This window comes from Spermophilus citellus, assembly GCF_964194105.1.
Source record: "Spermophilus citellus genome assembly, chromosome: 9".
In the NCBI taxonomy this organism is placed as follows: Eukaryota; Metazoa; Chordata; class Mammalia; order Rodentia; family Sciuridae; genus Spermophilus; species Spermophilus citellus.
The window spans coordinates 20512079-20539225 of NC_138191.1; the positions used below are offsets into that span (position 1 = coordinate 20512079).

At 40.2% G+C, this 27147-nt stretch overlaps 2 pseudogenes across 2 annotated transcripts in view; one reads left to right on the forward strand and one right to left on the reverse strand.

Moving 5' to 3' along the window:
• LOC308656637 (protein SET-like) overlaps positions 1 to 10173 on the forward strand; it is a 119174-nt pseudogene extending 109001 nt beyond the window's left edge. The window contains exon 2 of the transcript XR_014024287.1: positions 10159 to 10173. The product of XR_014024287.1 is annotated as a protein SET-like (transcript). The remainder of the gene's footprint in view (positions 1 to 10158) is intronic.
• On the reverse strand, positions 1 to 27129 carry LOC308655456 (autophagy-related protein 16-1-like; annotated as a pseudogene). The gene is made up of 6 exons: positions 27054 to 27129; positions 17322 to 17861; positions 7095 to 7292; positions 1007 to 1364; positions 674 to 949; positions 1 to 613 (listed from the first exon to the last, which is right to left on the reverse strand). The product of its transcript is annotated as an autophagy-related protein 16-1-like (transcript).
• Between the last annotated feature and the right edge of the window lie 18 nt (positions 27130 to 27147).

Sequence of the window (27147 nt, forward strand, 5' to 3'; positions counted from 1 at the left end):
TTAGCAGTCGGGCCTCACTGAATCCAGCCTAAGGGAGCAGCTATGCTGTTTTTGAAAGAATCTCTTTCCCCCGTGAGCACAATCCAGACATAGAGAGTAGAGAGAGCCCTTGGCCAAGCCTGCTGCCACATAACTGCCATCTATAGTCAGACCTGCACTTGAATCCAGGCGCACTGAACCTCTGCTTGAGGGCATTTGTCTGAGAATTAATGATTTTCAGCATGTCATCATGGGAAGAGCTCAGAAGTTCAGTCCTTTCTGGGTTTAGATCCAACGCAAAGATTTTCCCCAACAGCTCCATTTCTCAAGCCACGCTCTCTGATGGAATGTCCCAGAAATGACTTTTCTTGTCAAAATGCCCACTCATCACACATTGCTCTGTGAAAACAACATCATTGCAACTGAATCCTGCAAATGCTGTCTTTATGCTTTCTTGCATAGATCCCAGAGTTTGAGAGTCAGGTCATGACTTCCTGAGATATCCATGCATTGTCCAACAGGAAATTAGCAGAGAGCACTTCCCCACTATGTCCTGTGAGCATGTGCCATAATCAATAATAATCCACAGTCCAGATTCAGCTTGCAAAATCATTTGAAGTTGTAAGCCCCAGCACTATCAAATGTTATGTATAACTAAAAAGAAGCAGTAAAAAGTAAAAAAAAAAAAAAAAACAGCAAAAAATTAAAAATTCAATGCTTGTAATTCCACCATTATTACCAGATAGGTAGGTTTTGAACTCAAATTTGTCTCTAAATCCTTCCCATAACTTAACACTTCCATCTACCCATGGTCAGTAACCCTGAACCTGGACTGAACTGCACAGCATTAACTTCCCCATCGTGTGCATCAAAGACACATAAGGCAATAGTTGGTACCCTCATATGTTTACCAGAACCAAGATGAGTGCCCACATTGCCTTGGGGGACTGGAAACGGAGAGACAAAGCACCTCCCAAAGGTATTAGTGATAGAATCCAGAAGGCCTCCAGCAGGCTGTGAGGGTCACTTAGCAGCTGCTCTACTGATAGCTTGCACAGGGGAGATCTCCTCTGTGTGCTCTGTCCCATCCACAATGATTTCAGTGTCATCATCCTGTTCAACGGGCAGCAGTTCCTTTGTGGCTTCAGTAAGCTCTTTCTGCAGCCAGGCTTGCTGTCTCCTGGAGTCCTTTTCCTTCTCTGCATTGAGGCAGCTGGCTTCCTGGGCCTTGTTGGCCATCTGCCTAGTGACTGGCTCCTGGTTCTCTGCAGTAGTTGTCCTCAGTTTCTCCTCCATGGCAGTAGAAGTGCCCTGCAGGGCATCATATTTGTCCTTCAGGGTCTGGTTGGATATGTCAACATTCCATGTGCCACTGTGTCCAGGAACTGCAGGATTATCTCCCCAAAGACTCGCTCTGCAGCTGGTCCCAGCGCCTCAGCTCCTCCGCAAGGTGGCGCATCAGATGGAGATTCAGGCAACACTGAGGCCTGAAAAAGTGGCATGCTGCCACAGTCCTCAGGGACTCCTAGCCCAGTGGAAGTCGGCAACCACAGCCTGTGGCATAAGGTGACCAAAGGACACACGAAGGACAGCAGCCCCAGAGATCAGCTCCACACACAGGCGCTCCCCCAATACCATGTCCATTTTGTTATATTTTGAGATTTACTTTCCTAATATTTGGTGGTGTTTATTATGTCTCTGTTCATGAAGGATATTAGTTTGTCATTTTATTATCTCAAAATGTCCTTGTGATGATTGAGGTCCTTGCTCAGCAGTAGAATCCTTGATTAGGGTTCACAGGCCCTGGGTTTAATCACCAGCACTGAAGAAGTGATACTGGTCATAAGTTTTAATAAAACATTTAAGTGTTGTTTGGGTATTTTGTGACCAGGATCCTTCTGACCTCATAAGATGGGTTTGGCTGTATCACATATCCAGGGCATGCTATCAGAAAAACTTTGTATAAGATTAGTATTATTTCTTAAATATTTTACATAATCATCAGTGAAGTAATATTTTTAGAGTACATTTGATACGTTTTTATGAATTTAGTTACTATCATACGTATATAGCTGTTCAGATTTTTCACTTTTTGCTGGTATGAATTTTGATTATTTGTTTTTCAAGTTTTTTTTAAAATCTGTGTTGTCATTGTTTTAATCTATGTTGTCTTTGTTTTTTATACAATAGATCCTTACAGAAAGATACACAATACTACGTTATTGTAGTATGTTAGGATCTGTTGAGATGCCTGTTGTATTTGGTATTGCTTATTGCACTTCTCTCTCTTGCTTGGTCTTGCTCTCAGCTTTTTGAAGAATCATTTTCTGTTTTCTTGATTTTCTTTATGGTGTCATCATTTTCTATTTTATTTTTCCTCCTATCTTTATTATTTCTCTTCATCCATTTACTTTGGCTTATTTCCTTTCTTTATTGTAGCTTCTCAAGGTGGGAGCTCAAGACTTCATTGATTTTATCCCTGTGTCTTTTTCTAATGTAAGCAGGTGGAAATAGAAATGCTCTTTTAAGAACTTCTTCAACTACCTGCTATTGCTGTTGCTTGGTTGAATCTCAAGCTATCCATCAGCTCAACATAATTTCCAATTTCCCTTGTAATTATCTTCTTTAACCCACATGTATTTTTAAAAGAAATACATTACTCAATTCCAAAAGGTTTGGTTATCTTTCAGATATTTACATTGTTGACACATAATTCTGTTGTCAAATAATATACTCTGAAAAAAATTCTTAAGAAAATCTTGAGACTCACTTTATGATTGTATGAGTTAACTTGCCAACACTGTGACAAAATACCTAAGATAAACAACTTAAAAGAAGAAAAGATGTGTTTAAGCAAAATGTTTTGAAATGGATTCTTAGCCCCTTTCCTTTGACCTGTGGTGAAGCCAAACACTTTGGTCTGAGTCATGTGGTGGAGCAAAGGTGTTCACATCATGGTGTGTGGGAAGTGAGAGAGCAGAAGAGGTCCAAGTCCTTATTGCCCCCTTCCAGGACATGCCTCCAATGACTTTACTTCCTCAAAATAGGTCCCAGTTCCCAAAGTTTCCACCACTCCTAATAGAGCCATCAGTGAGGGACCCAACATTCAGCACTTAAGTATGTGTGGAAAATACAAGATTAAAACTATAACCACGATGTACCTTACAGTTTACTTTGGTGAATGTTCCATGTAATCCTGAAATGAATAAGTCTTTAATATCTGCTGGATATAATACTCTTTAAATCTTTGTGGTATTTAAATCATTTATAGCCATACACTTTTTTTTCTTTTCTTGTACTTGTTCTACCATTTACAGACAACAAATGTTTATAACTCTATATAGTGATGGTAGATTTCCTTTAGTTCTTGTCATTTTTCTCCATTTTTGAAGCTCTTATGCATGCACATTTATGAATTTCATGTTTTCTTAAAATATCAACTCCTGGGCTGGGGTTGTGGCTCAGTGGTAGCTGCATGCCTAGCATGTGTGAGTCACTGGGTCCACTCCTCAGCACCACATAAAAATAAATAAAATAAATGTCTATCAACAACTAAAGAAATTTTTTAACAATATCAATTTCTTTATAATTATGAAAGATCACCTTTTGTTCTGGTAATATTCCTTGTCTGGAAATCTGTTTTAAAGGATCTTGTATTTTGTGCCCTGTCAACTCAGCTTAATTGGAACTAAGTTCCACAGAATTTCCTTTGTTGTACACTTCTCAGAATTGCCCCAAAAGAAATTAGTTAAAAGAGAAATGTACAACCAGAGAAATGAAAAGTTGTGATGCAACTGTGTACAATGAATCAAAGTGCATTCTGATGTCATATATACCTAATTAATTATAAAATAAATGTGTATGAAAGTAAGTCTACATTATAATTTTAGGACTCTTCTGGTTTAATGTGGTGATGAAGAGATGGAGAGGAACTGGTGGGTTCCAGCTTTCCCTTGCTCTCCTCCATTTGCATGGAGCTCTCCTTCGTGACTGCTGCCAGCATAGACCTGCAGTGGCACGAGACCCATACCCAGATATCTGGAAGCAGAACCACAAGGAATAAGTCCCTGTGTGAGTCCAGCACTTCTTTCTTTGAGGTCACCCTTCAGTTAACTGACATATCAGTTCTCATGCATTACCTTCATTACCTTCTCAGTGGTTCTTCTGAATCTCCAACTCCACTGTTTAGATCCTCTCTTCCACAATTCTTCCTCTAATTTTTGAAAATGTTATTCTCTGAGAAAGTAAACAATGTTAAATTATAACTGGTATTTATGGAAAAAGAAGGAAAACACAATTAGTATTATCAGGAATGGCAATGGGATATCATTAAAGATCCTAAAAATATCAAGAGCATAATATGGGAATATTGTAACATTATGAACTACCCTATACATATGAATTCAAATGTGGATTCATTTCTGGAAAACCCCAAGCTACTAAACTAACTCAAAATGAAACAAAAAACCTGAATAGTGCTCTATTATTAAAACCATATTAATAATAAAAAATAATCTGGAGGTCCATATTGATTAACTGGGTAATTCTGTTAACAATTAAAGAAAAAAATTACAAAAGCTACAGAATTTTTTTCAGAAGATGGAAAAGGAGGAAATACTTCATTATTCATTTTGTGAAGTCAGCATGACCTTAATACAAAAGAGATCCCTGCCTTCTAAAAACAACCAAAGAACCCCAAAACCTATAGATCAGTAACCCTCATGAACATACATGCAAGTTTGTAATAAAGTATTAACAAATTAATTCCAGCAATATACAAAATGAGCAATACAATAAAGTGGGTGTGATAATTTTTTTCTAATGTGAATTCAACTGCATTAAGGTACACACCAATAACTGGTGAGACATTTTTTCTGCCTGTGTAAAGATTAGTATTTGACTCAGGACTGGGAAAGAAGATCCATCTTCACTGATGTGGACACACATTATTCAATTCATCCACGGTCCCATAAAAATAAAGATAGAGAACTGAGCATGATGGCTCACACCTGTACTCCCACTTCTTTGAGAGGCTGAGGCAAAAGGATCTCAAGTTCAAGGCCAGCCTGGAAAACTCAATGAGATCCTGTCACAAAATAAAATAAAAATGGCTGGAATGTATCTCGGTGGCAGATTGCTTGCCTCGTATGTAGAAGGCTCTGGAGTCAATCTCCAATACTGCAAAGAATAACAACAGAAATGATAATCAAGATGGAGGAATAACTAATTCACTTTGTCTTCTGGAGCTGGGACTGTCATCACTTCAACTCTGCAGTGAAACTCCCTGCTTCTTAAGCCTGTGGACTCAGACTGAATTACATCTGGGTCTCCAGCTTTGATGGCATATCATGGGACTTCCTGGCCTTCACAATTGTGGGTCAATTCTAATAATGCATCCTCTCATATCTATATATCTTATTGGTTCTCTTTTTTGTGGGGAGAAACTTCCCTATTTGCTGGGTTAATCCCAGGGATGCCTGACGGGTCTCTGTAAAATAATCAATTGTTATAATTCACTATGTCGATAGTTTAAATACTAAAACTACATAATAATATCAGTTGGCATAGTAACTATATTTGACAATGTATTACACTACCCAATTGTAAGACTTACTATAAAGCTACAGTTAACAAGATATTGTACTATGGGCAAAGGGATAAGCACAAAGATGAAAATAACAAAAAGATTAGGCTACATAAATAGGGCCCCATCAGTATGGCCAATTGATTATTAACAAAGGGACAAAGGCAGTTCAGTGAGAACATCTACTGGTGATAAAAAAAGTAGCAGCATATTATGAATAGAAGAAAAAATCCTCAAACTGATAAAGGATGTATCTACGAAATGGAATAGCTAACATCACACTCATCACACTTCCGGGAGAAAACCAAATGCTCTCCCCATCACACTGGTAACAAGGCAAGGTGTCCACCCTCACCAGTCACATCAGCATTCTATGTCAGTCCTAACAATGAGACAGTGCAGAACAAGAAAAGGCATCCATTCTGGGAAAGGCAGAGATAAAACTGTTTCTATCACAGATGATATGATTGTCCATAGAGAAGATCCCAAAGATTCTGGATGAAAACTCCCCAAAATATTAAAAACTAATGAGCAGGATTAGCTGAGTTGTAGGGTACAGTGTACATGAACAAAAATGTATTTCTATTAATAGCAATATACAACTAGAAAGCAAACTTTTAAAATCAATACCATTTAAAATGGTTTTCCCAAAATGAAATACTTCAAAAAAATTAGAGTGTATAAGTGGCAAAGAATTTAAAAAGGATAAACGAACACCTAAATTAGGAGATATAATGTGTTTATGGATTAGAGGACCCATAGAGCAATAGCTGAGTAATATCTGTACTCACTGGAGGAAGAAAAGCTGGGGCTTGATGGAGCCTGAGAAAGGGCTTGCAAATCTAGGGAGAGTTGGGACTTGTTCATTACTGTGGTTCCATGCAGTAATGGTGAGCACTCTGGACACTTTAAGTCCAACAATCAGAGTTTAATTCTAGGTGGAACCTTTTGTCTAGTTGGGGTAAAGCCCATTTTCTCTCACTCCTTAAGTGGGACTTGGTTTTCTCTCCAAGTTCTACTTGAGGGGACAAGCAGGATTCAGGACAGGGAAAGAGACTGTTCTTGACAGTGGCTGCTCCCTTAGTCCTCCATGGTCCCCTGCTGTTTGTCCACTCAGCCCTGTCCCCCAGTGATGTCCCCTGGCTCCTCATTAATTCAGGAGCCTGAGGCCACAACCACTGAGAAACTGGATACTTTGAATCTGGGTGTCCAAGCTTGGGAGATCCTGTCCCCGGTGACTCTGAGGGCTCCATGTTTGCTGGCACTGGAGGTCTCCACCCCGTGGCCAATGAGCCCCATGACCCTGCAAGACCCCCCTCTGTCCTCAGGTGACCCTAAGCCGCTGACCACCAAATCCTTAGCCAGGACACCTGCTTCTATTTGGACCTATTGTCCTATTTCCGTACAAGTAGAAAATAGGAAAAGGTGTTATTTAGCTCAGAGGTGGGATGATCAGATTCTGTTTCCAGTCCTGGGTTCAAGCGGTTGGGAGCAGTTCAGTCAGTTACTTAGATTCTTAACTGTCACCCACGTTTGACCGGAAGAATCGCGCGCTTCCGAGTGTCTATTGAGGCCAGTAGGGGGCGCAGGTGCCCAGGATTTTGCGCCTCAGTGTAGGGAATCCCAGCGGAGTTGGTCCTGGGAGAAGGCGAGAGGAGCCTGAGCAGCGCGCCCAGAATCGCAGGGTTGATGCCCTTGGAGATCGTGAAAAGTTCTTTGTGATTTCCTCCTCTTCACGGAGAAATTTAGAAAATTAGAAGAGGACTTGAAAGGAGCTTCCTATCTAATTAAAATGTTCCCCACCTGGCGCTAGACAGCCTTTTCTTTTTTAATTCCCGTGGATAATGGTTGCTTTTTTGAGGGACTCACTTTGGAGCATCTGAAAAAAAAGAGTTGGGAGCCTTGGACAGTCGTGTAGGGAGGGGATAGCAACAGAAAGGAGAAAGAAGAGGGTCTACCAGCAAGGAGCCAAGAGGGTAGTTTTCAGTTTCTGGGGTTTTTTTTGGGGGGAGGGGGGCGTGTCTGGGATTGAACTCAGTGGCACTCAACCACTAAGCCATGTCCTCAGCTCCATTTTGCATTTTATTTAGAGACAGGGTGTCACTCAATTGCTGAGGCTCCCTTTGAACTCATGATCCTCCTGCCTCAGCTTCCCCAGCTGCTCGATTACAGGTGTGAGCCACCACTCCTGGCAGCTGCTGAGTTTTGAAACACCAGATTTTTTTAATATATATATATATATATATATATATATAGAGAGAGAGAGAGAGAGAGAGAGGGGGAGAGGGAGGGGTGGGTTCCATAAATAAGATTATTTATATAATTTACTTATATTATTTATATAATCTTATTTATGGAACATCAAAAAATTTAAATTGAGCCATAAATAGAAAATGTGTCCCCTCACAGAGCTGTGTAGGTAGAAAGCCTGGAGTGTCCTTTTCTGCCAACCCAGAGGGTCTCACCTCTCTGGATTGCATTCTTGAAGACAGTGCCCTTTGGTTTCATTGTCCAGCTGCCTCCACTATCCACTACCAGCTTCAGTTCCAGGGCTGGAGATTGATACACAGTTGTCCACCCAGTTGTCTTGCTTGGCTAGGCTAAGTGGACACCCTTCCTGGAATCACATATCCAGTGTTCTCTGGGGGTAGTGAGCCAACCTCAGGACTACTGATTGATCATGACTTCTATAAAAGAACAGGCAGCAATTAGCAGGCTCTTAAGCTTTTTACAAGAGTGGGACGATGCTGGCAAAGTCACAAGGAATCACATCCTCAACAATTTCATTCAAACCCACCAAAGCAAGACTTCCCCTGAATTGAAGCAGGAGTTTTGCCAAGGATCCAGCTTGTTCCTTGTAAGGTTGATCCTGCCTTAGAAGCAGGTAGCCTTTGCTGCATGGTCGAAACAATAGGAAATTTCAAAAGAAGAAAAAAAGAGAACATTTTTAAGGGAGCTTTTCTCTTGATATTCTCTAATATTTTAAAACAGGACATTTGATGATTAAAAAAATATGTATATCCCCAATGTCAAGGACTCCATTGACTTCCTATCTTCCCAACCTGTAAGTGTGTCCCCAGTCTGACCTCCATATCTTTTTGCTCCCATCAGAGTTGAAGTCGGTATTCTTTCTTAGGACTAATTCTCATTTGTTCAACATTTGATTCCCTTCCCATCTCCTCAAGGACTTTATTTTTTCTCTCCTGTATTTTCTTCTTTGCCTCATTACCAACTTTTTTTTTCATCAGTATTTTGTATGATGGAATCTCTTTTGCCTTAAAAATAAAATTAAACCCATGCCTCAAACATAAGTTGCACCCAGATCCTGCCCTTCATAGTGAAGCTTGTTGAAAAGGCTATTTACTCTCCCTGTCTCCACATCCTCTCCTGGTTCCTCCTCTGCCTATTACAGTCTAATCCCTGTTGCCCTGACTCTACTGATGCTGGTCTTGTCAAGATTGCCAATGGTTTTCTAATGGCGGAGCCCAGTGACTACATCCTCTTTCCTTATACATGACCTGAGTGGCATTTGTCAATCAAACTTTCCCACTTCTCAAAACCCTCTTCCCTGGGTTTCTGTGATGCCAAATCTCTTTGTTCCTTCCTTTTTTCTTCTTTAAGGGAAAACTTTAAATATTCCCTTAATTGTCCCTCTTCTCTGCTCACACTATCAAGTTCTCCCTAAGTGGTCTCATCCATTTTCATGATAATTTCCCTCTGGAATCTGGGCTCCATATTTATATACCCAGCTACTCTCTCCACTCATGCCTCAGGATGACTCTCATATTTCTGGCTTGGGAAACTAGGTGAATGGGAAGATAACATAAAAAAGAAGCAAGTTTAGGTGTAGTTAAGTTTGATTTGGGACATGCTGAGTTTGAGGTTCCTGTGTTCAGGAGCCCTGTAGGCAGAGCAAGACTGAAAGCAGATTTGGACATCTTTGAGGTGGTTTGTATTATGGTAAGATCTGGGGATATTCTTGGTCTGCCTGCCTGTGAATTCATCTCAGACCATTTCATTTGTTTTGTTTTGTTTGGCAGGACAAAGGATTGAACCCAGGGTCACCATACTACTGTATTTTTTATTTTGAGAAAAGGTCTCATTAAATTGCCAGAGCTGGCCCTCGGACTTGTAATCCTCCTGCCTCAGTCTTTCTAATAACTGACTTATAGGTGTACACCACTACATCCAAGTCAGACCCTTTTAATATAGAGATTTCTCCTTGCCTGAACCCCGTCCCCTTCTGAAAACTCCCTCCTTATTTGACTAAGTCCTACTCCCAAATTCAGACCTCAATTTAAACATCAGTTTTTAGAAAGCCCTTCACTGAGCCTCAGACTACCCGAGAACCTGAGGTTCCCATTACCTGTACTCACAGCCCTCGCTCTGTCCTGATAGTCATAACATCTGATTGTTATTACCTGCTCAATATCTCTTTTACCCCCACTGGGAGACCAGGAGCTGCATCTGTCTCCTTCATTGTTCAGCTCTGCATTTCTATTATCTAGGAGGGCTGGCACTTGTTTGCAGAATAAAGGAGGGAATGAAGCAGAGAGTCTGAAGCTGGGCAGAACTGAAGGCTTAATTAAACAGAGCTGTTTTTTTCTTTCATTTAAGTCACTGATAAAATTATTAAACAGCCTGGTGTGGTGGCACATGACTGTAATCCCAGCTATGGGTGTGCTGGGGTGGAAAGATCACAAGTTCTGGGCCACCTGGGTGGCTTGGCAGGACCTTGTCTCAAAATGGAAAGTAGGAGCTTCTGGAGATGTGGGGATGGAGCTCCGTGGTAGAATGCTTGCTTGGCATGCATGGGGCCCTGGATTTGATACCCAGCTCCACCAAAATAAACTTTTTAAAAAATAAAAAGTGCCAAGGATATAACTCAGTGAGAAAGGGCACCTACTTTTTAAAAAAATTATTAATCAGATTCAGACCTAGAACACAGACCAAAGGGAATATGTCTCTAGGTTCACCCTAATGTTGTCCTTTGGTGTGCATAAAAGAGGTTTAAAATAAAGGTTTAGGTTGGGGACATAGCTCCATGGTAGAGTGCTTACCTAACATCATGAAACACTGGGTTTTAATCTAGCCCAGCAAAAAATTAAAAATTACAAGTACAAATTACTAGTCTACCTCCCTACGTCCACCCACCCCTAGGGTTCTGATTTAACAGATTAAGTATAGGGCCTTGACCTTTATTTCTAACAAGCACTCCCAATAACTCTGATGCTATGGTTTACAGATCATGCTTTGAGAAATGTCAGTATCTATAATCTGGCTTCTCAACCCTCAAGTCATGACACTTAAGCTGACCATGGTTATCAGCAAACTCTGTGCAGCCAAATCTAGACTTCCAGTTTTCTTTTCTTGTCTTAATTAACATTTTTCATTTGAACACAGGGTGAGGTATGTGAGGAAGGATCTCAGGTGCAGATTCAGATCCTGTTTTTATGTAAAATGTTGATATTTGGTTCATCATGAATTTTATATTAATTTGATTATTTTAAATGTTGCATTGAAATATGATTTTATTTCTGAGGGTTGTTTTTTGGTGCCCTTTACAAGGATGATTTACCACTGAGCTATATCCCCACCCCTTTTTTGGGGGGGTCTTGCTGGGTTTCAAGGACTAGCCTCAGGCTTACACTTCTCCTACCTCAACTGCCCAAGTCACTGGGATTATAGGTATGTGCCATTGTACACAACTTTTTTTTGTTTGTTTGTTTGTTTTATTGGTTGTTCAAAACATTACAAAGCTCATGATATATCATCTTTCATACATTTGACTCAATTGGGTTATGAACTCCCATTTTTACCCCAAATACAAATTGCAGTATCACATCGGTTGCACACTCACGTTTTTACATAATGGCATATTAGTGACTGTTGTATTCTGCTACCTTTCCTATCCCCTACTATCCCCCCTCCCCTCCCCTCCCATCTTCCCTCTCTACCTCATCTGCTGTTGTTCAATTCTCTCCCTTGTTCCCCCCCCCTTTCCCCTCACAACCTCTTATATGTAATTTTGTGTAACATTGAGGGTCTCCTACCATTTCCATATGCTTTCCCTTCTCTCTCCCTTTCTCTCCCCCGACTCGTCTGTGTTTAGTGTTAATCTTTTCCTCATGCTCTTCCTCCCTGTTCTGTTCTTAGTTGCTCTCTTTATATCAAAGAAGACATTTGGCATTTGTTTTTTAAGGATTGGCTAGCTTTGCTTAGCATAATCTGTTCTAATGCCATCCATTTCCCTGCAAATTCTATGATTTTGTCAGTTTTTAGTGCTGCATATTACTCCATTGTGTATAGATGCCACATTTTTTTTTATCCATTCATCTATTGAAGGGCATCTAGGTTGGTTCCACAGTCTAGCTATTGTGAATTGTGCCGCTATGATCATTGATGTGGCAGTATCCCTATAGTATGCTCTTTTAAGATCCTCAGGGAATAGTCCGAGAAGGGCGATAGCTGGGTCAAATGGTGGATCCATTCCCAGCTTTCCCAGGAATCTCCATACTGCTTTCCAAATTGGCCTCACCAATTTGCAGTCCCACCAGCAATGTACAAGTGTACCCTTTTCCCCGCATCCTCTCCAGCACTTGTTGTTGTTGGACTTCATAATGGCTGCCAATCTTACTGGAGTGAGATGGTATCTTAGGGTGGTTTTGATTTGCATTTCTCTGACTGCTAGAGATGGTGAGCATTTTTTCATGTACTTGTTGATTGATTGTATGTCCTCCTCTGAGAAGTGTCTGTTCAGGTCCTTGGCCCATTTGTTGATTGGGTTATTTGTTATCTTATTGTTTAATTTTTTGAGTTCTTTGTATACTCTGGATATTAGGGCTCTATCTGAAGTGTGAGGGGTAAAAATTTGCTCCCAGGATGTAGGCTCCCTATTTACCTCTCTTATTGTTTCTCTTGCTGAGAAAAAAACTTTTTAGTTTTAAGTAAGTCCCATTTGTTGATTCTTGTTATTAACTCTTGTGCTATGGGTGTCCTATTAAGGAATTTGGAGCCCGACCCCACAGTATGTAGATCGTAGCCAACTTTTTCTTCTATCAGACGCAGAGTCTCTGATTTGATATCAAGCTCCTTGATCCATTTTGAGTTAACTTTTGTGCATGGCGAGAGAAAGGGATTCAGTTTCATTTTGTTGCATATGGATTTCCAGTTTTCCCAGCACCATTTGTTGAAGATGCTATCCTTCCTCCATTGCATGCTTTTAGCCCCTTTATCAAATATAAGAAAGTCGTACTTTTGTGTACACAACTTTTGTTCCCCTTTAAATTTGAGATCCCAGGCAAGTGCTGTGCCTCCCTCACCTCATCTAGTCCAGCCTCATGGCCACTGCCCCTTCTCAGCTCTCTTCTTCTTGTCCTTCTTCTATTGCTATTTCTCTGTCTCAGCTGCAGAATTTCCTCCCACTCCTTAAATGTTAGTGTTTCCGAGGATCCTGTGCTCAGCCCACTTCCTCTCTTACTCAGTCATTGCACTTGTGCTAGGCCTCACCACTCTTCCCCACACCTCAGGCGCCAGTGATGTTATGCTGTTGACCGTCGATGAGTCCTTGCTTCCCCGATGTTGAAGAATAACACCAGAAAAGCACACGCCAAGGCTAGGTCAGAGTAGAAATTAGAAGTTTATTAAAGGACAGCAGAAAAGACTTCTCCCGGAGGAAGAAGGGGACCCAAGAGGTGGAACCCATGGAAGTGTGGTTGTCTCCCCATTTTATAGTTTCTTTCAGTGATGAAATGTAGGTGGGAAGGCCCAAGGGGTGGGACACAGGTGGGCCACAGAAGTAGTCTGAGCAGGAAGGACTTCATTCACACTTCTTTGGAATGGACTTTGGCCTAGGGCCTTTTCAGGGCTTCATTAACATTCCATGAGTTGTCCTGTGTTTCCCAGAATCATTCTCAGCATGGCCTCCATTTTAGATTTCACTTGGTATTAGACCCGATTTACCTAACTACACTGACTACCTAACTTTAAATCTGGCTTCAGTAATAGTTCCTAACATTTAGTGGACATTCAGCTAATGCTTATGCAATGACTGGATGAACCAGGCCTTGAATGTACTGTTGTAGATTCCATTTCTATAGCCAGAATTTTATTTTCTAACTTTGGGAGGTGGGGGGAGTACTGAGAATTGAGTCCAGGGGGGCCACATTCCCAGCCCTTTGCTTATTTATTTTGTGGTTTGGGACAGGGTCTCCTTGGGTTACAGGGACCTCCTAGGTTGCAGAAGCTGGCTTTGAACTTGTGGTTCTCTTGCCTCAGCCTCCCAGGCTGTGGTATTGTGGCATGCACCACCATGCCCAACTCATAATTTCCTAACATTTGTGATCCTGTCATATAACAGAAAAAACAGACCAGCTGAAGTGATGGAGTGTTTTGAATTAGAGATCCCATGTCTCCTCCCCAGCCCTGCAGTTATGGTGAATTTTGGAGGGAAACAAATCAATACAGCATCATTAACTTTTGCAAAACTGACTAAGCCTAAACCTTTTTTTGTTAATCTTGAACTTTTAGGATAGATCAGTGACAACTAAGGATTTATATATTATAAAAACAAAATTAATAGGGTGGCACATACCTGTGGTCCTGGTGGCTCAGGAGGCTCAGGCAGGAGGATCGAAAATTCAGAGCCAGCTCAGTGGCTTGGTGGGACCCTCAGCAAATTAGGGAGATAAATAACTAAATGGATATTAGAAAGGGCTGGGGGTGTTTCTCAGTGATGGAGAACTCCTAAGGTCAATCCTCCTCAGTACTGCCAAAAGCAATAATAATGGCAAAATTATTAGTTACCATTTATTGAGTTGTTTTTCATTTTCTAGGCACTGATACAAATATTTATCTCATTTGAGCATAACATCATCCTAGTAGGTGACATTTATTATAGGTAATAAAAAATGAACCTTGGAAAGATTGAGTAATTTACTAGTAAATGGCAGAGATAAGGCTTGGAATGGGTCTGTCTGACCCAAAGCCCATAGGCCATCCATTGTACTCCAGGGTCTCCCACTAGGTAGTCAGTGCAAACCCACAACTCCACCTGCAACACCATACAGGGAGACCACCCACATCAGCAGCCTCGCCCACTTCCTATGTCTACAGGGAGAAAGGCCCACCAGGAAGAACCTGGGCTAGCCTGCTCAGGTTCAAATCCCAGTTCCACCAGTTCCCTTTGGTAACTTCATGTTACTACTCACGGAGTAAATGGAAATACTGACAGTGCACACTGAAGAGCTATAGTGAGGATTATATGAGACAATGTGAGCAAAGCAGTTAGCACGGTGCCTGGTACTTGTTATCTACTGCTGATACTGTGGCAACCTTCTAGAACTAAATGATGGAAATAATAGACCCAAAATATATATAGCAAGTGATTATGAAAACAAGAACAGTCTAGTACCAAGAGAAAAGATGGTGACAAATGTTGGTTGGCCTAGCTGGTCACTGAAGAAAAGGAGAATGCACTGAGTCAGGAACAGGGCAAAGGGTGGGGGAACAGGGAGGGGATAAGGTAGGGATAAAGAGACTGCCATGTGGCCGATAACCTGTTTGCCAGCTATGGTGGCAACATGCAGGGGAGCCTAGCTCTAGAGCAAATGCTGTTTTTGCAGTAAAGAGCCTTTCCTAATGAACCAATCTGTGTTTACTTCTATTGGCATCCTGGGAACCAGGGTGCAGCAGAGACAATTCCACTCATTCCCCCACCCATCCCCCAACAAAGCATCATTACCTCCAACCCATTACATTAGCTTTTATCAGTCTTGGAAGTTCTCAGTCATCCTCCATGAGCTGCAATAATTTCAGCTTATTTCTTAAAGTATTCAAAGAGCCTGTGATATGTTATGAGCCTAGTAATTTTGACTGGTTCCCTTTCTATTGTGGCTTTATTTCATACCTTTTATCCAAGCTGACACATTCTCTGGGTGCTATCTTATGATGAGACTTTTTGCAAAGGCTGAGTTTTAAAAATAAACATTAAATATTAAGGTTGTTTTAAATCAGGTTTAATTTTTCTACCATCTCCTGTTATTCTTATTAGGAAGCCATGCAGTTCTTCATAAGGACAGTAACCTCCAGTGTAAAACTTTGAGCAAGTACACAATTGAGAATTAATGATGAAGTTGAAGTCTAGGAATGGGGCCCAAAATAATGAACTATACTGAGACGCAAGAGTGCAATGATCATGGCTTAGAGAGACTTGAGAAATTGACCCTCAGCTTTCTCTATGCACCATTGATTTGTACAAGCATCCTTACTCCTTAAGGAACCTGTCAGAGCCAAGGTGGCTAAACTACCCTGGAGGAACTTCCTGGATAACAAGGAATGACCCAGCACCTATCCGTGCCCCTTCCCCTTTAGCTGGTGGCTCCTCTCAGAGTAAAGGTGAGGCACGGGCACTTGCCGGAGAGACATCACTGATCATCTGGAGTGCAAGAGGGTGTGAAACAGAACTGAGCCCAGGAGAGGAAAGCACCACACTTTTTTGCATGAATCCCTCTACTTGGTCATAGCTCTGAGTATCTAGTCCCCCGAGTTCACACTATCAGATTCACTGAATTTTTTTTCATGTTTTACATGAACAATAGCAATCTTTTAATAAAAATTAGTAACATTTCCATAGGAAAGGTCTCTAATTGAATACAAACTATACAGATGATAAAACTGTCATAGATTGGAATATGCACAAATATTTCTACATACCCAAATTTTGGCAAAGAAGATCAAGGACAGAGATAGAAAACCCAAGAAGGCAAGTTCTATTTGTGCCTAATTCATGCAAAATAGGGGTACCATCTTGTGGGCTTTGAAAAGACCAGGAACGTGATGCCTATGACACCTATCCCAACTCAATCTTTAAGAGGTTAGGGAGAGGCCTGTGTAATCATGAATATTCCTTCTTTTTCTAAAAAGTGAAAAAGATAATCGATGAAACATAAAAATATCTGATTTTGTGTTCTTTGTTTTTCTAAGCTAAGTATATAGCTTTCAGTACCTGCAGGGAAGTCTCATCATGTTTGACATGACATATAAAAACACTGTTTTTCTCCCGTATAAAAGAAGTGAATTTTGTAATCTTGACAGTACACTGAGATACAATACTTTGGACATGACTTACATGTCCATTTAATATCTATTTAATAAAATTGCAAACTTCTCAGTAGAAAGTTTTCTGACTATATGATTGGCACTTCAATTTTGTCTTTTTTGTATAAATACTCAGTTGACCCTGATTTGGTTAATTTCTCTTCCACTGCTAATCTGCTAGCCAAAAATTCTTGTCACTTGAAAAAAGAACTCTCTTAATACTTCATTTACCTTTCATTCTTTTATTATTTATTTAGAATTTACTATATATATGTAAATATGTATAAGGTATGTTTTCTCTTGCAAGAGATAAACCAGCAGTGGTGGTGGTGTGCAAAAGTTGAGAGAGAGAGAGAGAGAGAGAGAGAGAGAGAGAGAGAGAGAGAACAGATGCAAACCCCAGCTGTCTTCCCCATGACAGCTCTGATTCTCCTTTCTGTGACAAGCGGTGGTCCTTAGGCCTCAGAAGAAATATTATAAGTGAGAGATAGGAAAAGAAATTACTTTGCCCCGAGCGGCCAGTGGAAGCAAAGCAGAAGAGCAGAGCGCCCTTTCCATCTGCCTGACGTGCAGGACGTGGGAACCTGCAGAGCTCTAGAGCCTTGGTCAGTAAGGACGTCTGGGCATGTGTCTTCCAAGGCACAGAGTTGGCTTGGCGTACCCGCTTCTCCTCGCTGACTCTCACTGGCCTTCACCGCCCAGAGCTGGGGAGAGCTGAGTGCAGACAGTGAACTGCGTCCAACCAGCGCAAAGCGAGGCTGGACTCCCCAGCTGCCCCCACTTGCGCTCTGTCGGGAAGACCCGGGAAGGCGGAGGCGGGGCGCCAGCTGCGCTCCTGGACGAGGGCGGGGCGCACAGAGTGGTCGCCTCCGGGATTCCGCTTTTCCCTGTTTAGCTTCCGGACGCGCAGGGGGCGGGACTCCTTTGTAGACTCCGTTGCCGAGACCTCCTCCCCTTCGCGCTGTCGGTCCCCCTTCCCTTCCACCTCTTCCCCGGCGAACCGCTCCTCCGCCGGCAGCAGGCGGGCAGGCGGGCAGCACAGCGGCGGTGGACACGCGGGTGTGCGAGATGGACGGCCGCAGCAGCGAGACCAAGCTCCAGCGTCCCACGTGCGTCAAGCTGGGCGTCCGGGCCGCGGACTTCTGCTCGCAGGTAGACTCCGCTCCCCCGAGCGCCGCCGCCTCTGCGGACCCTTCCTCCTCTTCATTGGGATATATTTATACCTGCACTTAACACAGTTTGGTCAGTTTCATTCCCTAGTACTTCCGCTTTCTCTCCCATCCTCCCGCGTCTTGACCCCATCCTTTACACTACTGTTCTCTCTTCTGTCTTTATGAGATATTGCATCCCCCCCCCCCTTCTCTCTACCTTCCACGTAGAATGGAAACAGATGACTCTCACTCTCTGAGTCTGGCTTATTTCACGTTACACGATGTTCTCTAGATGCATTCATTTTCCTGTTAGTGACATAATTTTGTTTTGTTTTCCAGGGCTCAGTAAAACTCTGTTGTGTCTATATGTATCACATTGTCTTTTGTCTTTTCATCTGTTGACAGACACCTAGGCTGCTTGTATGACTTGGCTATCGTTAGTTAATTGTTTTACTATAAACATGAATTGTGCATGTTCTGCATGTTTATAAACATGATTATGTTTGCTCTGTATGTGCTAACTAAGAGTTCTTCTGGATAAATACTGTGGAGCGGTGTAGCTGGGGCATATGGTGGTAATATGACTACACCATCCAAGAACCTTCATATTGATTTCCATAGAGGTTGTATCAATTCAGGATTCCACTGAGGGTCCCTGTTCCCTTTTCCCTGCATCCTTGTCAGCATTTCTTACTATTTGTACTCTTGATGGTTGGCATTCAAACTGGAGCGAGATAAAACAGTGTAGTTTTGATAAATTGTTTTTTAAAAGGAGAAAAAATCCTGAAAATTAAGAAAGGAACTTTTGGCCAGGCTTGGGGGGCCCCTCTGTAATTCCAGTGGCTCTGGAGGTGGAGGCAGGAGGATCTGGTATTCAAAGCCAGCCTCAGCAATTTAAAGAGGCGCTAAGCAACTCAGTGAGATCTTGTCTCTAGTAAAATACAAAATAGGGCTAGGGATGTGGTTCACTGGTCGAGTGCCCCTGAGTTAAGTCCATTGTATGCCCCCCTCCCTCCCCACCAAAAAAAAAAGGCACTTTTGCATGACCATGTGATCCTAATATCATTCTGCATTGTTATATGCAAATTTATTTGAAGAAATTGTTATTCCATAGTGAATTTTTCTTCAATTAATAAGCTTATGCTTTACATTAATACTTAAGCAAACCAGAAAAAGTTTAAAATAATAATCTTTGTGATAGAACCACATTATTGAGAACAAAGCAATAACAGTTTTTTCCCTTGTTTTAATTTTTCAAATGACGTTAAGTATGGAATCTCGTGATAGGTATTTCTATTGAAAAAGTGTCCTGTGTAATAAGGTTATTTTCATATTAATCATATGAGTCTGTAGTAAACGGTCTTTGCTTGTATAGTTATATTGAATATTGAACATCATCAATTTCATTTTTGATATTTTTTTGTGCTGATTTATGCTTAAGTAATATCTTTGTGTTCTTTTAGCTGTGAAATAATCACACCCTTTATCTATGCTCTTCTGCAGTCAAGCAGCCACTGAAATTCCATTCAACATTTAGCAACCTTAAAGATCTCTGTCTGTAACTGGACACACACAAGCTGCACAAAATGGTCATGAAGCAAGACCCACAGGAAACAGATACACACAGTAAGGAACTGTGTATCTTGGGGCACATTTTCTTAAAAATGTGCTTTGGGTTTTGTTTTTAAATTGCTATAGGGAACTATGTATCTAATCTTGTTCTTATAAGTATAAAATGATCTCCACTAATATACTCATCCTTGCAAGAATTACAAACTAACAAAATAATTTATTGTACTATAGCATAAATATAATAGCTTGTGTACTGTTATAAGACTGATGACACTTTTATAGGTAACTGATTCACTGTTGACTAATTGTTGCCCTTACTAGGCACACAGTGAAAATAGCACATTGATTTTGTGCCTAGAGTTGGAGGATAATTAATATGAGCTATATTATTCTATATTGTGTCTAAATGAACATCTTAATGTTAAAGATAATGATTTTGTGATTCCTTATAGTATACTTTGAACATATTTTCAAGATCTAAAAATTGGAGAATTAGAATTTCATCAAAATGAAATTAAGTATGTGTGAACATTTAGCATTTAAAATAAATATAAAATTATTTCAATTTCTAGTTTTTATCATTAAATGTAATTTTACTTTTTTCCTAATTTACATGGCTATGGTATGAAGCTAATACTGTAAAACAGTGATCTTAAATTACTTTTTTCCTCTGCAGATTAGACACAAATTTTTAAACACCAGACTAGGTACATACTTTCCTCTTTCACCCTCTAAAGACATAGAGTGTTAGTTGTTGCAGCAGTGTAGACCTTGTGACATAATTGAAGTCTTCTGAGTTCTTATGGTCCATCAGGCCATTGTGATGTAGCTGATTAATAACTTCCACAGGATGGTAGTAATCCAGAAATTCCAATTTCACCTTAACAGTCTTTTGCTCTCCATTTAATAATAACATAAATGATTGCAATTCACTTAAATAATGTGCCTTTATCCTTAATCTTAATTCTACCTATAGGCAACCAAGCAAAGGCATCATTAACGGAAAGGTGGGAAATGTAATAATTGATGAAAAGATGAGATAAGTACTTGGGAGTGAAGTAATTATCAAGAAAGAAGGGAGAAATGGAAGCAGTTGTATTTTCGCAAAAAACTGCTTAGAGAGAAAACATACTGGGTTAGAACTAAAAGCTTTTTCTGAACAAAAGCAACATTTTCCATGCAGTATCTTCTAAAACAGAAGATGCAGTTTTATTTTGGAATATTTTGTTTTCCATTAATTTGTTTTGCGAACATGCTTTATTTTAATATATTTAGTCCCTTTTCTAGACATTATTGGGTTACATCAATTCAGATATGTAAATACTTTTCCATTTTCATATTCCCTAAATTAAGGTGCATTTTTAAATTGGTAAATGTTTAATATAGTTTTTCTTTTCTGAAAAATTTTTGTCGACTTGAAAGACAGTATTACAATAGATAGCACCTTAGAAATCAAGATAGATAGACCTTTCAATAAACTCATTCATTTAACAAATATTTACTGATGTTTCTCTACTGTGAGAGATAAAACTAGGCGGTAGGAAATCCAGTGCAAGGAGACAAGGTCTTAATCATTTTAAGAGTTCTTGGAAGTAAAATAAATATGTAAAACCAAAACCTTAGTCTATAATCTAGTAAATTATCACTGCAGAATAATGCGGATACTTTTAAAATGCTGTAGGGTGGGCTGGGGTTGTGGCTCAGCTGGGTTTGATTCTCAGCACTATATAAAAATAAAATAAAGGTATTATGTCATTGTATTTGGTTTATGCAAAATCCATAGATGACTGAAAGTACCAGGAAGTGTGTGTGTATAATATATGGAAATACTATACCATATGGTTTAAGGGATTTGAGCATCAGTGTACTTTTGTAAAATTCCAGGAACCATTCTGTACACATCAAGGACAACCATATATAAAATGAAAAAAAATATTAAACAATTGTTTTGAATAACTGTATATATAAGTAAATCTCATTCTTAATGTAATTATTCAAGATTACACCACTTATATAACTTCCTTTTTGTAGCTATGTTCGGTGTAATGTCTTTCTTACAGATAATGGTTGAAAAATTAGTTAAGTGTAATAGAGATGTTTTGGTTACTACCTAATAGTTGGTGTAAAGGATAAGGATAAGTGTAAGTAAAGGATAAGGATAAGTGTAAGTAAAGGATAATGTGTTATCTAATATGATTTAAGTTCTATTTGTTTTTTCAAGTGAGAAATAAAGAGTACACTTCCATTTTTAACAACAAAATCTATAAAACAGAATTTGGCTTTAATTCATTTTTGAAAACTAAGTACACAATATGATATAAAATATAATACCTGTGTATTTGTGTATATGTATGTATACACTCGCACCTATGTATAAATATAGGTACATTGATTGAGTGATTGATGGAAGAAAGGTATTGCATTATTGCTTCTAATTTATGAGACAATTTCCAACAATTTGCTGTAATTTTTTGCTCTTATAAGTTTCACCAAGTCTTTTTTTTTTTTTTTTTAAAGAGAGAGTGAGAGAGGAGAGAGAGAGAGAGAGAGAATTTTTCAATATTTATTTTTTAGTTCTCGGCAGACACAACATCTTTGTTGGTATGTGGTGCTGAGGATCGAACCCGGGCCGCACGCATGCCAGGCGAGCGCGCTACCGCTTGAGCCACATCCCCAGCCCTCACCAAGTCTTTTTTATGGCTACAGCCCAAGTTATCCTCTTCAGCTTTAAAGTAACACACTAAATTCACCCATTTATTTGAGAAGATTTTTTTTTGGGGGGGGGACTCTCCTATGCTGGGCTTCATGAGGGTAGAAATAATCAGCTTCACTAAAGTTTTTAAACTCAGAATCTATGTCTACACTCTTGTATGGATAAATTGAGGATGAGATATATATCTGGTTTATGCATGGGTGGCTTTAGCATATTGGCAGGGATTTCATACCATGGAACCAGAAAAAACATGATATCTATTCACAATATGTAGAGAAAGAATCCTAGAATGCATAAAACCTTTTGGATTTTGCAGTGCTTCAAGTCCATTGACTTCTGAAGTGTGTAAAAATCAATGCAATTTATAGAAAAGTTGGAGCCACTGTTGTGTTCTCTGTCGGTGCTGTGGGCCATGCTTGTATCAAATAGGGAGCATTGAGAATCCATCATCCTCAGCTCATTTTCTAGTCAGTGCATCTTCTTTTATGATCTGCCATGAAAGCAGCAGCACTCTGCCATTATCCTAGGTGGACCAGTTTCTTTCTTTTAGAAGGTAGTTCCCCTGACCTTCTGTGACCACTCCCTTAGGCCTCTTTGAGAACCATCTGGGACTCTTGCATCTGACTTTCTTGATTTAACAATACCCTTCATCACACCAGGCTGAAAAAGAGGGACAGGAGGAAAAGGAGGAAGTGGAAGAAGCCCTGAAGGACTCATTAATGAGACCCGTAAGACATCCTCCATTTACTGTGAACTGCCTGATATCCACCAACATCCCTGCTCCAGTGTTGACCTCTTAGTGAGTATGAAGTCACTTCTCTTGATGCAGCTTGGGAGTAGTTCATTAAAAGAGAATTATACTGATATCAGTCAGATTTCTGTTGGGGTTCAGTGAAAATTCAGGATGGTGAACACAGGAATCACCAGAGTGGTGTGGTTGTGGAAATTGCAACAGTCCCACAGGCACCACTGATGCATGTGTGGAACAGAGATCAGCATGGTCTCTTTCCTCCAAGCTGTAACAGGTGATCTCTCCTATAATGTCCTTGCTAATTTTTGATCCTGAACAGTAAGTCTACTTTGAGGATTGGTGAGTGTACAAATAGGTTAGTGCTCTTGATTGTATCATGGGAGATATTTTTGTATGGTCCCTCATGAATGTGTTAGAATTATTCCTGAAGGCCTGGACTAGACCCTGACACACTCCACTCCCTTTAATAGAAATTATTCTGTTTGCTCAGTAGCACAAAAGATCTTTCCTCAAGGAAGGTCTATAGATCCCACACATTATTTCAGTCCCTGTAAATAATCTCAAATCTACAAAGAAACTAGCTTCTGGAGTAAGGTCTGAGTCTTGAAGAAAGTGTTCTACAAGCCAGTCTTTAAGTTTTTCTTGATCATTGGGATAATGAATAGTTTCAGCTGTTCACCAGATTCAAAAAATAGAGTATGATGCTATTAATTGACCAAACAAGGGATATCTGACCAGTGACTAAGGAAAGGACACCTTTCCATTTCTCAGAAGATACACCCCAAGAGTTCCTTGAGTGTACTCCTCAGAGTTTCCTTTCATCACATAAAGAATACACTCACCCTGTGAATAAATTGGTACCAGGTTGGTAACAGGACATAAGGATAAGTTTTTGTTGTTATTCTTTGTGTCTGTCTTTGCAGGTCCCAAGGAAGAGCAAAAGTACAGAATGTACTTATTCCATCCATTCTGGTAACCAGGAAGGGGATCCGTTGTTTCTTTTCTTGATTCCTACCTTCCATTAGTTTTTAACGAGTGAGGTAGAATTGCTTAATATCTAAAGGGGCTTTTATAAATTCAGTTGTAGGAAAGAGTGAAGAGCATCATGATGAAGAAAAAGCATCACTTGAATCACTGGCCCCCAGGGAATCATCCTGGGAGGGTAATTGTCAGACAAAAAGGAGCACACAAACAGGCCAAAATAGCTGCAAAGGTAAAAACCATCTGCTGGTGTCACTGGTTTCCCTTGCTAAACCACTCTGTATTGCCTGTTTTCTGTTGAGCATTTTTATCACCTGTCTGAGAAGTCTTGGGGACTTTCTCCCTTAAAAAAAGTCAGTTGTTCCTTTAAAAGAACTAAAATGAGAATGACATGAATAACTTCTTTCTGCAGTGTTATCCCAAGATCCTGGACAGTTCTGCCATAGCAAAAACAGCAGCTTCACAAACAACACCAATATATCATATGATGTAAAAATATTGACAGGAAGAGGCCTACAAGGCACAAGTTCTGTGGGACTTTCCACATGAAGGAAGCTATATTCACTTGATAGGAGAGTGTAAAATTCAACTTTGGTTATGCATAAGGTTGGCTCACTTCTATGGTTTTCACTCCGAACTCTTTTCTGTATCCAAAGCTATTGTCTTGCTCATCTCTGTAACTGCCACACTGACGCAGAGCCAACTCAGTGTCCAAATACTATAAAAATTATCCTTTAAACACATGGCGCTGTCCCTGAAATCACACACTTTGTAGGCTGTTTTGCCTTTTCTTCCCAGCTCCCTCAGTTCCACTCCCTCTTTATCCTGGGAGGCATGGTCTTCGTAAATCACTGGCACATAGATGCTTTTCTAACACCTATCTTTTAGGACAAGCATAAGTCAATGTGTAAGTCTTTTCTTCAGTCAACCTTTAACTTTTATACAAATTAAAAATTTTGAAAAAATTAAAACTGACAGAAGCACTGATTACAAACCCTAGAGTGCAATGTGGATTATAGGTGGGAAACAAACTGTTCTCAAGACAGTTTTCTTTACTTCACATCTGCAGAGTTATGTGCAGGACTCTGTATGTGGCACTTGTGGACTCATTGAAGGGGACACTAACTAGAAGGCTTTAGATGACACTGTAAAGGGACTTCATTGTAATAACTGTGGTATGCAACCACTTTTATGCATTCATTGAGTGTAACCTGCCTCAGTGCTTGGGCCTCACTGGAAACTGTGAACACAGAGATGGGTCGAACATAATCTTAGCTTATACAGAACTATCAGTCTTGTAAACAGCAAGTGAAAGAACTGATAGTGGACTCATTGGCGAGTGTAGCCAGTGCTGTATCAAAAAAATGTTGGTAGTCAGGTTGATCCCCCTACTAGTTGTTTCCAACAGGTCCCAGCATAATGATGGATGACTTCTCAGACCAACACCTGCTCTCCAGTTTGGCTCATAGAAATCCATATTCTCAAGATCCGAAGATGATTTTGATGACATCAATAGATACTGAGTATGTTCTGGCCAGCTGGAGAAAGAGGCAGGGTAAGTAAGACACATAAGTTCTTCCTTGCGGAGATTATTGTGATGTTTTCTCTAGCTAGACCTCAGCATTTTCTGTCCACTTCAAAACAAACTAATATTGTCATTCCTCAAAGTTCAACTCTTGTTTTTACTCAAACTTCATTTCAAATGCAGGTAAATAATTGAAGTAATTTTCAGGTTTGCAGTCAAAAGGGAGGAAGGTGTGGCTAAAAGCCTGGCTTTCTGACATTCAAGTGGATGAGAGTCGATGACTCTTGTGTTCATAGGAGCAGAATAAACTAACTCCCCTGCTTTGCTCCTCAGTTTACCCTGTGGTGTGTATAAAATGTAAAATCTCCATGTATATAGAGAACTTACATTATAAGTGAGTTAAAGCAAATGAATGCATTTGCTGAGCTTGGACAGGTAAAGCACTGGGCTCATTTCCCTGCAGCATGCTAGGAAGGGTATCCAATCCTTACTGAAAAGAGCTTAATGTATCTGCTTCAGATTCAGCCATGGTTCTCAGTAGGTGAGAACATTGATTGCAGACACCAGTAGCCTGACCTAGTGAAGGGAGGATTGCCATGAAGAGCAGAGTCAGCACTGGACATTATCTGCTTTGGACTTAGTAAGAGGGATCTGGAAAACTTCTTCCAATGAGCGTCCCACAGTTGAGGGTTCACAAAGACTTAGCATGGCTCCCCTCCATGTTTCTATTCTCCTTTCCATGTTCCTATTGCCTGAGCCAATTGGAACTTTTGTAATAAGTAAGGAATTCCTTCAGAGTCCTGTACACCAACAGATGTCCCAGTGAGAGAAAAGAAGCCACAATAAAAATGGAGTATAACAAAATAATATTGAGAGAGTGCAGAAAACAATTTCAAACACTCATGGTTTACTCTTTGTTCTGTATTTTTAGTGGATTTTGAAATAATGGCATATTCAGAGAAGAACATTATGGCTCTATTACATTGACAGTTTTGCATTGTTCCCTTGAGGAAAAACCTTATGATCCACTTTATTATTAAGGAAATAATGAGGTGACCACTGGGTAGTCCTGTAGATAATTTTAACTTGTTGGGAAACCATTTCTACTTCAAGGATTCTCAACATATACCTATAGGAGTAATGTGAAATATGGTGTTTGGAGAAGGGAACAAAGAAAAGTTGGTAATATTGGCATGAGGGTACACAAGTACTGAGACTGCCCAATGAGTGGTGGTCTACGTCTGTACTGACCTTCTGAAGAAACCAGTGGATCAGCCATCATGAGCCAATCGGAAGGCAGAGGCTCCCACATTCCATGACATCTCCAACCTTCTAATTCTGTTAGACTGTTACCTAGCGCACTCAGCCCTACCTCCTCATTTCTGTCTTGAGTCCACGCTGTAGACTCAGGTGTGTGAATCCTTGTTTGAAAGGTGAAGGAGTTTCAAGTGTTGTGGACTGCTGAGTACTTGTTTCTCAACAGTAAGTGAATCATGACAGCTGCTGTCTTCCCTTAGTCCTGATGAATTCTACTTGGGTTATTTTATTATTTTTTTAAATATTTGGGTCAGAAGCACTCAAACACTTAGCCACATATGCAGCCCTTTTTTGTATTTTATTAAGAGACAGGGTCTCACTGAGTGGCTTAGCACCTTGCTGTTGCTCAAGCTGACTTCTAACTCTAGATCCTTCTGTCTCACCTTCTGAGCCTCTGAGATTATAGGCGTTTGCCACTGCAGCCAGCTCTTGGATTCTCTTGTTTTTAACCCATAACATGTTTGGGTTTTCTTTGCA